Source organism: Bos javanicus, chromosome 20 (genome assembly GCF_032452875.1).
Source record: "Bos javanicus breed banteng chromosome 20, ARS-OSU_banteng_1.0, whole genome shotgun sequence".
NCBI classification, from domain to species: domain Eukaryota; kingdom Metazoa; phylum Chordata; class Mammalia; order Artiodactyla; family Bovidae; genus Bos; species Bos javanicus.
This window is the reverse complement of record NC_083887.1, coordinates 25,250,828-25,267,650: the sequence shown is the minus strand read 5'-3', so window position 1 is coordinate 25,267,650 and position 16,823 is coordinate 25,250,828.

Sequence of the window (16,823 nt, the reverse complement as noted above, 5' to 3'; positions counted from 1 at the left end):
TTTTGTTTAATTGGGGTGCTATATAGGCCCATGTAAGTGGGCAAAGTTTACACATATACACACATTTTATAATATCTTGATAACCCTATTCCAGTCCAATGGCTCAGAGTTCTTTCTCTGCACCTTCCCCTTCCTCTCCTCCCACCCCCATTTAATATTTTAACGCCCTTCTCTCACAATGAGAATCCTGGTTCCTAATATCAGTGTATTACTCTTTTAAAATACACACAGAATGGTTTTTAAATCACTGATAGCACTGGTAAGGAGGTAAAGTACAAGATTTCTTCAACAATTTCTTCAGAAAAACTGTTTGCCGGGTTAATGAATTAACTCTGTTATCTATTTTCATATCCAGCTAGGTTCATTTGTTCTTTGTATTCATCTATAGGATTTTTTCTTTCTTGTTGATTTATGTTTAAACATCTAAAATTTTAACATGGTCAAAAGTCAAAATTGTATTAAAAAGTTGAAGGAGCCCCATTCTTACCCACCCTGTATGGTGGAACCAATTTTATTGCTGATTTGTATTTCATTTTGCAAATTAAGGAGATGTACATATTCATATCCTTTCATATGCAGACTATGTATACTCTTGTACTTTGCTGTGTTTTTTTCTTAGTATATATCATATCAGTTCTATGCTTAAATTTTGTACATCCTAATGAATGGTGTCGCAAAGAGTCGGACATGACTGAACGACTGAACTGAACCAAACTTAATGAATGTAAAACCCCAATAAATTTGACAGACATAAAAACAAACCTCAGTGTGGATGTCAGAGCAACACTTAAAATGTTCACGATCTATGAGCATTTGTTATGGCTTATAATGGTTAAACACGAAAACAACTATATGTAATGTTTTTGATACTTGATTGACAAGATCAAAGTGTTAAAATCCTCATACAGAATAATCTAAAAGTCAGATTTTCCATTCCTGCAGCATTTGCACCATGACTAGGATGATCCATGTGGAACAAAGCAACATGAAGAAATATCGGAAGAAATATTACTCAAAACTGACATCTGCAAAAACCAAAAAATTAGATACTTCTCTAGTTTTCCATCATTGTGTAAAACAAAACAAAATTCTTAACATTCCTTATTTGGTGAAACATTCATTGTTGGTGTGATTTGGTTTTCTGTTTATAAATCTACATGTGGGAAGATGAATTCAATTTTAGTTATAGTGACTGCAGGATGCCTATGAGCTATCAGTTAAAGATTCATAGCCCTCCATTGGAAATGTGAGTCTGGAGCTTAGCATATAGACCAAGAGCATTGGCTGTACTGTAATAATGAAAGCTCTGACGATGAATAGAGTAGTGACTAGAAGATTACAAAAAACAGGAGGGTCCATGACATCCCTTAGGGAAATTACTATCAGTAAACAAAGAGGAAGAGGTGGTAAGTAAGGAATGCATGCATGCACGCTAAGTCATTTTAGTCGTGTCAGGCTCTGTGCGACCCTATGGACTATAGCCCACCAGGCTCCTCTGCCTGGGATTTCCCAGGCAAGAATACTGGAGTGGATTGCCACGTCGTCCTCCAGGGAATCTTCTTAGCCCAGAAACACTGCATTCTTTAAACTGTTAAGTTTGTTTGGCAGGACATAGTTATGGGTATTTACAAGAAAGATTAGTTTAGAAGAGCCTTCAAAGATAATAGTAGATATAATTGAAGTTGTGGAACAAGGAGTAACTTACACAAGTTGTCAAAACCAGTCTTGATCACAATGAGGATTCATAACTGTCTCTCCTTTTGAATAGTTCCCTAGAACAGTCACGTGCAGACTATGACCTATGAATAAAATCAGGCCTGCCTGAGCTAAGAAAAGTTTAAGGAAATAAAACTTGTAATAAGTAAATAAACTTATTGATTCAATACCTCCTTTGAAAGAGAAACTAAAGCACAGTATTCGTTAGTAAGACAGCTATTAGGTCAAATGTCAGATATGCCACTTGAACTTGACCTCTCTAATGCCTTAGTGCCCTTATCAAGTGTCACTGAATCAATCAGCACTTAGTAGATACTTGATAAATATTAAATACTTCATGAAAATTCACATCATTTATTAAATATTATTTGTGGCCAGGCATTTGGCTAAATTGATGTGTATTTGCTAGGATCTCTACTTAATTTTTTTTTTTTTAAGTAATTTTTTAAAACCTTAATCATAAGGTAAGATAGATAAAGCAGGATGCCTACAGATAAAAATAGAACTTATAATGTACAGTTTCATTTTTAAAGTTGTATTTATAATCGAGAATAAACAGGACTTAGCAGTCCTGTTGTGAATACTTGAACTAATTAATGGTTTTATGAGTAAGCAATGGAAATAATGTATTTGAATACAGAGTGATTAAGCATATATTACTATCTAACTTGAATATACTCTTTAATGAATATTTCAAGAGAAAATCAATAATGGTTATACCGTAATATCTGCTGATATTTTTATGAATGCACATACCATGATCATTATCAGTAACCCTGCCCTTGAACCACTGCTGTAAAACTCCTCACCAAACCCTCTTAGGTTGTGATACCCAGTTTTTGAGACATGAGCCTGCTGTGTCCTGCTTTGTCTGATAAAGCAACAAAACTGTTCTTTTCTATTTCATCCAGAACTCTTTCTCTAAGATTCAATTCAGCATCGGTGCACAGAGGCTGGGTTTTCAGCATTAATACAAATTTACAATTCTTAAAATGAAGGAAATATTTTGGACATCATATGATTTTTACAAAGGGATTTCTATGTGAGTCTAAAGTAATATACACCACAATTAAAGCATGCTTTACTCTTTTAAAAATGGCAGTTCACCTAAGGGGACACAGTGTAGTACACTTGTGAAATATAGATTATAAATTTGCAAGACACATAATAATTGATCTTTAAATTAAAAAATTACTAACAACGAGAAGGAGATGAATGATTATAGAGAACCATAAGATGAAGAGGAATCAGGAAGTATGAGAGTGAAAGACAGGGAAGCCTGGCAGGCTGCAGTCCATGGGGTCGCTAAGAGTTGGACACAACTGAGTGACTGAACAACAAAGTATGTAAAAATGTGGAAGGACCCAGGGTGGACATACTGCAATTTTGCTGTGTGTTAAAGGATCACTGACCTAGAGCCAGACATCCTGGAATGTGAAGTCAAGTGGGCCTTAGGAAGCATCACTATGAACAAAGCTAGTGGAGGTGATGGAATTCCAGTTGAGCTATTTCAAATCCTAGAAGATGATGCTGTGAAAGGGATGCACTCAATATGCCAAGCAAATTCGGAAAACTCAGCAGTGACCACAGGACTGGAAGAGGTCAGTTTTCATTCCAATCCCAAAGAAAGGCAATGCCGAAGAATGTTCAAACTACCACACAATTGCACTCATCTCATATGCTAGCAAAGGAATGCTCAAAATTCTATAAGCCAGGCTTCAACAGTACATGAACCATGAACTTCCAGATGTTCAAGCTGGATCTAGAAAAGGCAGAGGAACCAGAGATCAAATTGCCAACATCCATCAGAACATCAAAAAGCAAGAGAGTTCCAGAAAAACATCTGCTTTATTGACTATGCCAAAGACTTTGATTGTGTGGATCACAACAAACTGTGGAAAATTCCTAAAGAGATGGGAATACCAGACCACCTTACCTGCCTCATGAGAAATCTGTGTGCATGTCAAGAAGCAACAGTTAGAACTGAATATTCAACAACACACTGATTCCAAATCTGGAAAGGAGTATGTCAAGGCTGTATATCGTTACCCTGCTTGTTTAACTTAAATGCAGAGTACATCATGTGAAATGCCGGGCTGGATGAAGCACAAGCTGGAATCAAGACTGCAGGGAGAAATATCAATGACCACAGATATGCAGATGACACCAACCATATGGCAGAAAGCGAAAAGGAACTGAAGAGCCTCTTGATGAAAGTAAAAGAGGAGAGTGAAAGAGGAGAGTGAAAAAGCTGGCATAAAACTCAACATTCAGAAAACTAAGATCATTCAAAAAACTAACGTCATCTAGTCCCATCACTTCATGGCAAATAGATGGGGAAACTATGGAAACAGTGACAGACTTTATTTTCTTGGGCTCCAAAATCACTGCAGATGGTGACTGCAGATATGAAATTAAAAGATGCTTGCTCCTTGAAAAAAAAGCTATGACAAACCTAGACAGCATATTAAAAAGCAGAGACATTACTTTGCCAGTAAAGGTCTGTCTAATCAAAGCTATGATTTTTCCAGTAGTCACGTATGGATGTGAGAGTTGAACTATAGAGCAAGCTGAGCGCCGAAGAATTGATGCTTCTGAACTGTGGTGTTGGAAAAGACTCTTGAGAGTCCCTTGGACAGCAAGGAGATCCAACCGGTCCATCCTAAAGGAAATCAGTCCTGAATATTCATTGGAAGGATTGATACTGAAGCTAAAACTCCAATACTTTGGCCACCTGATGCGAAGAACTGACTCATTTGAAAAGACCTTGATGCTGGGAAAGATTGAAGGCAGGAGGAGAAAGGGATGACAGAGGGTGAAATGGTTGGATGGCATCACCGACTCAATGAACAGGAGTTTGAGTAAGCTCCGGGAGTTGGTGATGGACAGAGAAGCCTGACATGTTGCAGTCTATGGGGTCGCAGACTCTGACAGGACTGAGTGACTGAACTGAACTGAAGCAAAGGATAAACTGAGATAAGTGAAGAATTGTTTCAGTTAAATTTCCAAAGGATCAAGTACACAATCCATTTTGCTTTAGGACTTCCCTGGTGGCTCAGATGGTAAAGCGTCTGCCTACAATGCAGGAGACCTGGGTTTGATCCCTGGGTTGGGAAGATCCCCTGGAGGAGGAAATGGCAACTCACTCCAGTACTCTTGCCTGGAAAATCCCATGGATGGAGGAGTGTGGTAGGCTACAGTCCATGGGGTCGCAAAGAGTCGGACACGACTGAGCGACCTCACTTCACTTATACCACTTAAAGAAATATATGGAGAGAATTCCAGAGAAGGAAACAACATCCAAATGTCAAAAGGTGGATCATATTAAAAAACAAAAAGTCTTAGCACATGTCAATTACTGGGAACCATTCAAAATAAAATAGTCAGCTTGGACAATCACAAAGGTTTCAGAGACAACCAAGAGCTGAGGCAAGGTTAAACAATGAGATTAATCTATACACGAGGTCACTTCCTTCAAGACTAGGAGAGGTGATTATTTTATTTCATGCATAAAAATCAACACAGAAAATTAAGAAATAGAGGGTATATTACAAACAAAAGAACAAGATTAAACCTTAGAAAAAGTCCTTAATAAAACAGAGATAAGTGATTTACCAGATAAAAGAGTTCAGAATAATGGCTATAAAGATAATGAACAAACTTGGGAAAAGAACAAATAAACACAGTGAGAACTTCTACAAAGAAATGGAAAATATTTTAAAAGTTCCAATAGAAGTAACAGACATGAAATATAACTGAAAATTACAGTAGAGGGGTTCAACAGCAGACTACATAAAACAGAAAAAAGGATCCATAACCTCCAGGCCAGGGTAAAAGAAATTTACACAGTCAGTGCAGCAGAAAGGGAAAAAAAAGAATGAAAAAAATAGAAGACAGCTTAAGGGACTTACAGGGCAACATTAAGCAAAATAATATTCACATTAAGTTCTACAAGGAGAAGATAGAAAAGGGCAAAAAGCTTACATGAAAAAAATAATGGCTGAAAATTTCTCCAACCTGGGGAAGAAACAAACATCCAGGTCCAGGAAACCTAGTGAGTTACAAATAAGATGAACCCAAAGAGACTTCCATCAAGACACATAATTAAAATGTCAAAAGTTTAAGACAGGCGAGAGAACAAGATGGCAGAGGAATAGGTGGACGTGGAGTACATCTCTCTCCACGGATACATCAGGAATACCCCTTGAGACATAGAAGTGCCTGCAGAACACCAGCTGGGAGCAGACAGGAGGACCTGACCAGAGGAAAAGAATATATAGAACCACGCAAAACTCAGTAGGAGGGACTAGGGGGAAAAACAGGAGTGTTAGTAAGACTGGACCCACCCTCAGCGGGTGGGGGGACTGAGGCAGGGGCCCAGTGCCCACATCAAGGCAACAGTCTGAGTCAGAGGAGAAACATTTAAGGCTGAGAGTGAAACAGCTGATCTGTGGCAGCCTAAATGGAATGAGAATCAGACAGTCCTTCCCACAATCATACATACTGGGGACAGAGACAAGGGTCCCCTGGAAGGTGCAGGGGCTGGGAGGTAGAGTTTGGGGAGTGTGGAGGTGAGGGCTGCTATTGACTGCAGAGAGACGGGTCGAGGGAGGTAAGGGAGGAGATTGTGATGGGAAATGCCTGTGGAAAAAGCTGGGCAGCCATGGAAGCAAGGCAGTACTGCTGAGTCACCCATAGTGAGTGGAGTCATCACCATAGCCTCTCACTCCCCACACACCAACCAGCATTGGCAGCTGAACAATAGAGATGCTGGCCCATCAAATGCCTGATGCACTGAACTACACAGTAGGACCCCACCCAGGGTGCCCCTTTAAGTGCCTGACACACCGATCTACAGAGTAGGACTCCAGCCAGGGGGGCCCCTCTATGTGCCTGACGCACCAAACACAGAGGACCCCAGGCAAGAGAGCCCTCTAAGCCTCTGAATCGGCAGAGCGATGGAGAAAGACCGGCCAAAGAGGTCTTCTGATCACCAGCTACAAGAGGCTCAAAAAAAGACTGATAGGTCCATAACACCTGTGGCGGAGGCAGTCTGTGTCACTGCACAGACTTGTCACTTGCACACTTGGCGCCGCCAGGGTCCCTGCAAGTCAAGCAGCTGCGCCACCTTCACGCTCAACTCTCACTGGGGCAGAGCTGCCACAGGCAAAAAAAGTCTGGCCTCTACGTGTGCAGGGTCACTTCGGTAGCGTCTGACTCTGCGACCCTGTAGACTGTGGCCTGCGGGTTTCTCTGTCAGGGAGGGGGGTTCTCCAGGCAAGAATACTGGAGCGTATTGCCCAATACTGGTTGCCATACCCTTCTAGAGTGCTATATTTCCTACTGCCTTAGCCGCCAACTCCCCTGAATACTTGATGCTATCAGAACCCCTGTGACCCAAGCAAATACACCTCCATACCTGGCCCTCACAAGGGCAAACCCAAGTGCTCCAAGGCACCTCAGGAGCAAACCCCAGTGGACAATCCACATGCAGAGGTGGAAATAAAACCACAATTGAAACCCAGGAGCAGTGTGGCTAAGGAAGAAGACCCAAAACCTTCCCAGCAGCATACAAGCTGAAGATGAAATCTACACGATCAACTAGGCAGACTCTGTGTCTATGGAATATATAAAAGGTCACTGAGACCTCCCACAAGAGAAAGCACACTAGTTCTGATAGCTTTGGACATCGGAGGCAAGAACACATAGTAGGACCAGGTTAGAATCTGAGCTGCCCCCACAGCAGGTCCAGAGATCAGCACAGTGCTGGAGGGCATCCTAGGGAGGTGAGGTGGACTGTGACTCCCAGCGAGGGAAAGGACTCTGACAGCAGTGACTTAAGAAAAACATTTATTATTCTTATGTTTTGACTTGCTCTGTAGATTCTTTTGGATTTTGTTTCTTTTCTCCCCACTCTGTTGTCAGTTCAGTCGCTCAGTTATGTCCAACTATTTGTGACCCCATGAACCACAGCACGCCAGGCCTCCCTGTCCATCACCAACTCCCGGAGTGCACCCAAACCCATGTCCTTTGAGTCAGTGATGCCATCCAACCATCTCATCCTCTGTTGTCCCCCTTCTCCTCCTGCCCTCAATGTTTCCCAGCATCAGGGTCTTTTCGAATGAGTCAACTCTTCGCATCAGGTGGCCAAAGTATTGGAGTTTCAACTTCAAAATCAGTCCTACCAATGAACACCCAGGACTGATCTCCTTTAAGATGGACTGGTTGGATCTCCTTGCAGTCCAAGGGACTCTCAAGAGTCTTCTCCAACACCACAGTTCAAAAGCATCAATTCTTCAGTGCTCAGCCTTCTTCGCAGTCCAACTCTCACATCCATACATGACCACTGGAAAAACCATAGCCTTGACTAGACGGACCTTTGTTGGCAAAGTAATGTCTCTGCTTTTTAATATGCTGTCTAGGTTAGTCATAACTTTCCTTCCAAAAAGTAAGCATCTTTTAATTTCATGGCTACAGTCACCATCTGCAATGATTTTGGAGCCCCCAAAAATAAAGTAAGCCACTGTTTCCACTGTTTCCCCATCTATCTGCCATGAAATGATGCCAAAGCCTTTGACTGTGTGGATCACAATAAACTGTGGGAAATTCTGAAAGAGATGGGAATACCAGACCACCTGATCTGCCTCTTGAGAAATTTGTATGCAGGTCAGGAAGCAACAGTTAGAACTGGACATGGAACAACAGACTGGGTCTAAATAGGAAAAGAAGTACATCAAGGCTTTATATTGTCACCCTGCTTATTTAACTTATATGCAGAGTGCATCATGAGAAACACTGGGCTGGAGGAAGCACAAGCTGGAATCAAGATTGCCAGAATAATTATCAATAATCTCAGATATGCAGATGACACCACCCTTATGGCAGAAAGTGAAGAACTAAAGAGCCTCTTGATGAAAGTGAAAGAGGAGAGTGAAAAAGTTGGCTTAAAGCTCTACATTCAGAAAAATAAGATCATGGCATCCAGTCCCTCTGTTGTAGTTGTCAATTTTATTGGCACTATGAAATCTAATTAAGCTTCTAAACTTTTTTTTTCCTCAGTCACATTTTTTATTGCTGTTATAAACCTCTGCCTCTGTGTTGGGCTTTTGCAGTTCTGTGAAGTTTTCCTTTTTTTTTTTATAACTTTAATTTTTAAGTGTTTAAAAAATCTAATATAGTTTTTCTACATTTCTTCCTTTGTTTGCCTTTCCTACTGTTCTTTCCCCCTTGCAGTTAATTTTTAATATATGTAAATCTTCATCTACTTCTGTTTACTTTGCATATCTATTCTTTCTTTATTTTCCTTCTTTCCTTTCCGCTGAACATATTTGTTAGTTTTGTTTTCATTGCTTTATTCCCCACTTGACACCTTGCTTTAGTTTTGTTTTCCAGTTTGTGCTTTAGTTTTGTTGTTAACTGGTAAATATAATTTTTGACATACTTTGTTTGCCAGGTCAATCTGAACTTTTTTTTTGTTGGACTTTTCACTTTGCTCATGGGTGTATATGTATATGTGTATATTCCATTATTTTAATTATTATTTGCCTGATTTTGTAACTGCCATTTGTCTGGGGTTCATCTTTGGTTTCTCGTTTTTGGATTTTTTTTTTTTTAAACTTTACATAATTGTATTAGTTTTGCCAAATATCAAAATGAATCCACCACAGGTATACATGTGTTCCCCATCCTGAATTTGTTTTAATCTCACTTAATGCTATAACAAACCACTTGTGGGATCTTTGTTCCTGACAAGAGATCAAGCCCTGAGTCTTTGGAGTGTAAGCACTGACTCCAAGACCCTAGACTACCAGAGAACTAACCCTAGGGAGCATCAAATAGTGAGAACTCACACAAAGGAAACCACTTGAATACAAGACCCAGCATCACCCAACCACCAGTAGCACCCTGTGCAGGATGCCTCATTCAAACAACAAACAAGACAAAAATACAAACCTAATCATCAGCAGACAGGATTACCACCTCACTCAGCCTTGCCCATCAGAGGAAAAACAAACAAAAACTCAGCACAAATCTCACCCTATAGGAAGCTTACACAAACCACTGGACCAATCTTAGGAGGGCAGAAACCCAAAAGAAGAAAGAATTCAACCTTGAAGCCTGGAAAAAGGAGACCTCAAACACAGTAATTAAAAAAATAATAATGAAAAAGCAGAGAAATAATACACAAATGAAGGAACAAACTAGAAACACAGAAGTCCAAATAAATGAAGAGGAACTAGGCAAACTACCTGAAGAATAATTCAGAATGATAGGAAAGACGATCAAAAACCTTGAAAACAAAATGAAGAAAATGAAAGGCTCAATTAACAAAGACCTAGAAGAATTAAAGAATGAACATACAGAGACAACACAATTATTGAAATTAAAAATACTCTAGAAGGAATCAATAGCAGAATATATGAAACAGAAGAACAAATCAGTGAGCTGGAAGATAAAATGGTGGAAATAACTTCTGAAGAGCAGAATAAAGTAAAAAGAATGAAAAGAACTGAGGATAGTCTCAGAGACCTTTAGGACAATATCAAACACACCAACATTCTAATTATAGGTCCCAGAAGAAGAAGAGAAAAAGGGTATGAGAAAAGTTTTGAAGAGATTATAGTTGAAAATTTCCCCAACATGGAAAAAGAAATAGTCATTCAAGTCCAAGAGGCACGAAGAGTCCCATACAGGATAAACCCAAGGAGAAACATGGCAAGACACATACTAGTCAAACTAACAAAGACTAAACACAAAGAAAGAATATGAAAACCAGCAAGGGAAAAGCAACAAGTAACATACAAGGGAAACCCCATATGTTTAACGGCTGATTTTTTCAGCAGAAACTCTGCAGGCCAGAAGGGAATGGCAGGATAAATTTAAATTACTGAAAGGGAAAAAATCTACAACCAAGATTACTGTACCCACCAAGGATCTCATTCAAAATTGATGCAGAAATAAAAAGCTTTTCAGACAAGCAAAAGTTAAGAGAATTCAGTACCATCAAACTAGCTTTACAACAAATGTTAAAGGGACTTATATAGTCCAGAAATACAATAGAAGAAAAAAGATCTACAAAATCAACCCCAAACAATTAAGAAAAAGACAACAGGAACATATATATCAATAATTACTTTAAATGTAAATAGATTAAATGCTCCAACCAAAAGATATATACTGGCTGCAAGGATACAAAAACAAGACCCATATATATGCTGTCTACAAGAAACCCACTTCAGACCTCAGTACACCTATAGACTGAAATTGAGAGGATGGAAAAATATATTCCATGCAAATGGGATGCAAAAGACAGCTGGAGTAGCAATCCTCATATCAGACAAAATAGACCTTAAAATAAAGAATATTGCAATAGATAAGGAAGGACACTACATAATGATCAAGGGATCAATCCAAGAGGAAGACATAACAATTGTAAATATCTATGCACCCAACATAGGAGCACCTCAATACATAAGACAAACACTAACAGACATAAAAGGAGAAATGGACTGTAATACAATAATAGTAGGAGACTTTAACACCCCACCACACCAATGAACAGATCATCAAAACAGAAAATTAATAAGGAAACACAAGTCTTAAATGATACATTAGATGAGATGGATCTCATTGATATCTTTAGGACATTCCATCCAAATGCCGAATACACGTTCTTCTCAAGTGCACATGGAATACTCTTCAAGATAGACCACATCTTGGTTCATAAATCAAACCTCAGTAAATTTAAGAAAATTGAAATTGTATCAAGAATCTTCTCCAACGACAATGCTATGAAACTAGATATCAATTACAAGGAAAAAACTGTAAGAAACACAAACACATGGAGCTTAAACAACATGTTTCTAAATAACCAACAGGTTACTGAAGAAATCAAAAGGGAAATAAAAAATTTCTAGAAACAAATGACAATGAAAACAACAACTCAAAACCTATGGGATGCAGCAAAAGCAGTTCTAAGAGGAAGTTTATAGCAATACAAACCTACCTGAAGAAACAAAAACATCAAACAGACAACCTAACTTTACACCTAAAACAACTGAAAAAGAAGAGCGAAAAACCCCAAAATTAGTAGAAGGAAGGAAATCATAAAGATCTGAGCAAAAACAAATGAGAAAGAAATGAAATAAACAATAGTAAAGATTAATAAAACTAAATCTGGTTCTTCGAGAAGATAAACAAAATTGACAAGTTTTAGCTAGACTCATCAAGAAAAAAAGAGAGAAGAATCAAATCAACAAAATTAGAAATGAAAAAGGAGAGGTTGCAACAGACAATGCAGAAATATAAGATTATTAAGAGACTATTATGAGCAACTATATGGCAATAAAATGGATAACCTGGAAGAAATGGACAGATTCTTAGAAAAGTTCAATCTTCCATGACTGAGCCAGCAAGAAATAGAAATTATGAACAGCCCAGTTACAAGTACTGAAATTGAAGCTGTGACCAAAAATCTCCCAAAAAACAAAAGCCCAGGACCAGATGGGCTTCACAGGAGATTTCTATCAAATATTTAGAGAAGAGCTAACGCCTATCCTTCTAAAACTCTTTCAAAAACTTGCAGAGGAAGGCACACTTCCAAACTCATTCAATGAGGCCACCATCACCCTGATACCAAAATCAGACAAAGACAACACAAGAAAAGAAAACTACAGGCCAATATCACTGATAAACATAGATGCAAAAATCCTCAACAAAATTTTAGCGAACATATTTCAGCAACATATCAAAAAGCTCATACATGATCAAGTTGGGTTTATTCCAGGGAATGCAAGGATTCTTCAATATACACAAATCAATCAATGTGACACACTATATTAACAAATTGAAAGATAAAAAGTATATGATCATCTCAATAGATGCAGAAAAAGCCTTTGACAAAATTCAGCACCCATTTATGATTAAAACTCTTCAAAAATGGGCATAGAAGGAACCTACTTCAACATAGTAAAGGCCATATATGATAAGCCTACAGCAAACATTATTCTCAATGGTGAAAAACTGAAAGCATTCCTCCTAAGATCAGGAACAAGACAAGGGTGTCCACTTTTTCCACTGTTATTCAACATAGTTCTGGAAGTCCCAGCTACAGCAATCAGAGAAGAGAAAGAAATAAAGGGAATCCAGATCCAAAAAGAAGAAGTAAAGCTCTAACTGTTGGCAGATGACATGATACTGTACATAGAAAACCCTACAGATAGTATCAGAAAATTACTAGAGCTAATCAGTGAATTTAGCAAAGTTGCAAGATACAAAATCAATACACAGAAATCACTTGCATTCTATATACTAACTATGAAAAATAAGAAAGAGCAATTAAGGAATCAATCCCATTCACCATTGCCACAAAAATAATTAAATATCTAGGAATAAACTTACCTAAGGAGACAAAGGAACTGCACACAGAAAATTAAAAGACACTAATGAAAGAAATCAAAGACTACATAAACAGATGGAGAGAGATTCCAAGTTCCTGGGTAGGAAGAATCAATATTGTAAAAATGATTATACTACCAAATGCAATCTACAAATTCAATACAATCCCTATCAAATTACCAATGACATTTTTCACAGAACTAGAACAAAAAATTTCACAATTCATATGGAAACACAAAAAAACCCGAATAGCCAAATCAGTCCTGAGAAAGAAGAATGGAGCTGAAGGAATTGAGCTTCCTGACTTCAGATTACACTACAAAGCTACAGTCATCAAGACAGTATGATACTGGCACAAAAACAGAAATATAGACAAATGGAACAAGATAGAAAGCCCAGAAATAAAAGCATGCACCTATGGGTACCTCAATTTTGACAAAGGAGGCAAGAATATACAATGGGGCAAAGATAGCCTCTTCAATAAATGGTGCTGGGAAAACTGGACAACTATATGTAAAAGAATGAAATTAGAACACTTCCTAACACCATACACAAAGATAAACTCAAAGTGGATTAAAGACCTTAACGTAAGACCAGAAACTATAAAACTCTTAGAGGAAAACATAGGCAGAACACTCGATGACATAAATCAAAGCAAGATCCTCATGACCCACTTTCTAGAGTAATGAAAATAAAAACAAAAGTAAACAAGTGGGACCTGATTAAACTTAAAAAGCTTTTGCACAGCAAAGGAAACTATAAGCCAGGTGGAAATACAACCCTCAGAATGGGAGAAAATAATAGCAAATGAAACAACTGACAAAGGATTCATTTATAAGCAGCTTATACAACTCAATGCAAGAAAAACAAACAACCCAATCAAAAAGTGGGAAAAAGACTTAAACAGACATTTCTCCAAAGAAAATATACAGATGGCTAACAAATACATGAAAAGATGCTCAACATCGCTCATTATTAGAGAAATGCAAATCAAAACTACAATGCAATACCACCTCACACTGGTCAGAATGGCCCTCATCAAAAAGTCTACAAACAATAAATGCTGGAGAGGGTGTGGAGAAAAGGGAACACTCTTGCACTGTTGGTAGGAAGGTAAATTGATACAGCCACTATGGAAGACATTATGGAGATTCCTTAAAAAACTAGGAATAAAACCACCTTATGACCCAGCAATCCCACTCCTAGGCATATACCCTGAGGAAACCAAAATTGAAAAAGACACATGTATCCCATTGTTAATTGCAGCACTATTTACAATAGCTAGAACATGGAAGCAACCTAGATGTCCATCGACAGATGAATGGATAAAGAAGTTGTGGTACATATACACAATGGAATATTACTGAGCCATAAAAAGAAATGCATTTGAGTCAGTTCTGATGAGGTGGATGAACCTAGAACCTAATATACAGAGTGAAGTGAGTCAGAAAGAGAAAGATAAATATCATGTTCTAATGCATATATACAGAGTCTAGAAAAATGGTACTGAAGAATTTATTAATAGGGCGGCAATGGAGAAGCAGACATAGAGAACAGACTTATGGACATGGGGAGAGGAGAGGAGAGGGTGAGATGTATGGAAAGAGTAATATGGAAACTTACATTACCATACGTAAAATAGATAGCCAAAGGGAATTTGCTGTATGGCCCAGGAAACTCAAACAGGAGCTCTGTATCAATCTAGAGGAGTGGGATGTGGTGGGAGATGGGAGGGAGGTTCAAAAGGGAGGGGATATATGTATACCTATGGCTGATTCATGTTGAGGTTGGACAGAAAACAACAAAATTTTGAAAAGCTATTATACTTCAATAAAAATAAATTTAAAAAAAGTTTAAGACAGAGAAAGCAACAAGAGAAAAACAATGATGTGTTACATTCAAGGGAACCCCCATAAAATTAGCAGCAGGTTTTTCAGCAGAAATTTTGCAAGTCAGAAGGAAGTGCATGATATATTCATAGTGCTGAGAGAAAAACAAAAACTTCCAACCAAGTCATCCAGAATTGAAACAGAGATAAAGAGTTTTTCACACAAGCAAAACTCAATTGAGTTCATCACTACTAAATAAGTCTTAAAAGAAATGATAAGAAAAACTTCTTTAAGCTGAAATAAAGGGTGCTAATTAGTAACAGGAAAAGATATGAAAGTGTAAATTCCACTGGTAAAAGTAAATGTATAGTAAAGGTGGTAGATTAATCACTTATGAGCTAGTATGAAGGTCAAAAGGCAAAGCAGTAAAAATAAGTGTAATTATAATAATTAAGGAATTAAAAAGATGTAAAATGTGATATCAAACATATATAGTATGAAGGAGGAAGAGTAAAAACGTACCATTTAGAATGCAATCAAACTTAAGTTGTTATCAACTTAAAATAGGCTTTATAAGTTATTATATATAAGTCTGATGGTAACCATAAAACAAACTCATAATAGATACACAATAGAGAAAGGAATCTAAGCATTCCACTAAAGAAAGTGATTAAATACCACAAAGGAAGAAAGCAACAGGAAAGAGCAGAGGGAATACAAAACACAGTAGGAAGATAATGAACAAAATGGCAATAGTTCATCAGATCAGATCAGTTGCTCAGTCGTGTCCGACTCTTTGCGACCCCATGAATCGCGGCATGCCAGGCCTCCCTGTCCATCACCAACTCCCGGAGTTCACTCAGACTCACGTCCATCAAGTCAGTGATGCCATCCAGCCATCTCATCCTCTGTTGTCCCCTTCTCCTCTTGCCCCCAATCCCTCCCAGCATCAGAGTCTTTTCCAATGAGTCAACTCTTCACATGAGTTGGCCAAAGTACTGGAGCTTCAGCTTTACCATCATTCCTTCCAAAGAAATCCCAGGGCTGATCTTCAGAATGGACTGGTTGGATCCCCTTGCAGTCCAAGGGACTCTCAAGAGTCTTCTCCAACACCACAGTTCAAAAGCATCAATTCTTTGGCGCTCAGCCTTCTTCACAGTCCAACTCTCACATCCATACATGACCACAGGAAAAACCATAGCCTTGACTAGATGAACCTTTGTTGGCAAAGTAATGTCTCTGCTTTTGAATATGCTATCTAGGTTGGTCATAAGTTTCCTTCCAAGGAGTAAGCGTCTTTTAATTTCATGGCTGCAGTCACCATCTGCGGTGATTTTGGAGCCCAGAAAAATAGTTCATACCTGCCAATAATTATTTTAAATGTGAATGGACTAAACTCTCCAACCAAAAGACAGATGAAAATCATATATCTTTCCTGAACACAATGGTATGAGAATAGAAATTAATTACAAGAAGAAAACTAGAAAATTCACAAATGTGTGGAGACTGAACATTCTACTGAAAGTAAATGCGTCAAAAAGAAATCAAATGAGAATTAGAAAATACTTTGAGACAAGTGAAAATGGGAATACAATCTGTCAAAACTTATGAAATGGAACAAAAGCAACTCTAAGAGGGAAGTTCATGGTGATAAATGTCAACATTAAGAAACACACACAAAAGAGAAATAAACAGTGGAAACTGACACACCCTTGTAAAGCAATTATACCCTAATGAGAAAAGAGAAACAAAAAGGAATCTCAAAAACCAACCTAACTTTATACCTCAAGCAATAAGAAAAAAAAAAAAAAAGAATCCAATAGTCATTAGAATGAAAAGAAATAAAGATCAGAATAGAAATGAATGAAATAGAGATTAAGA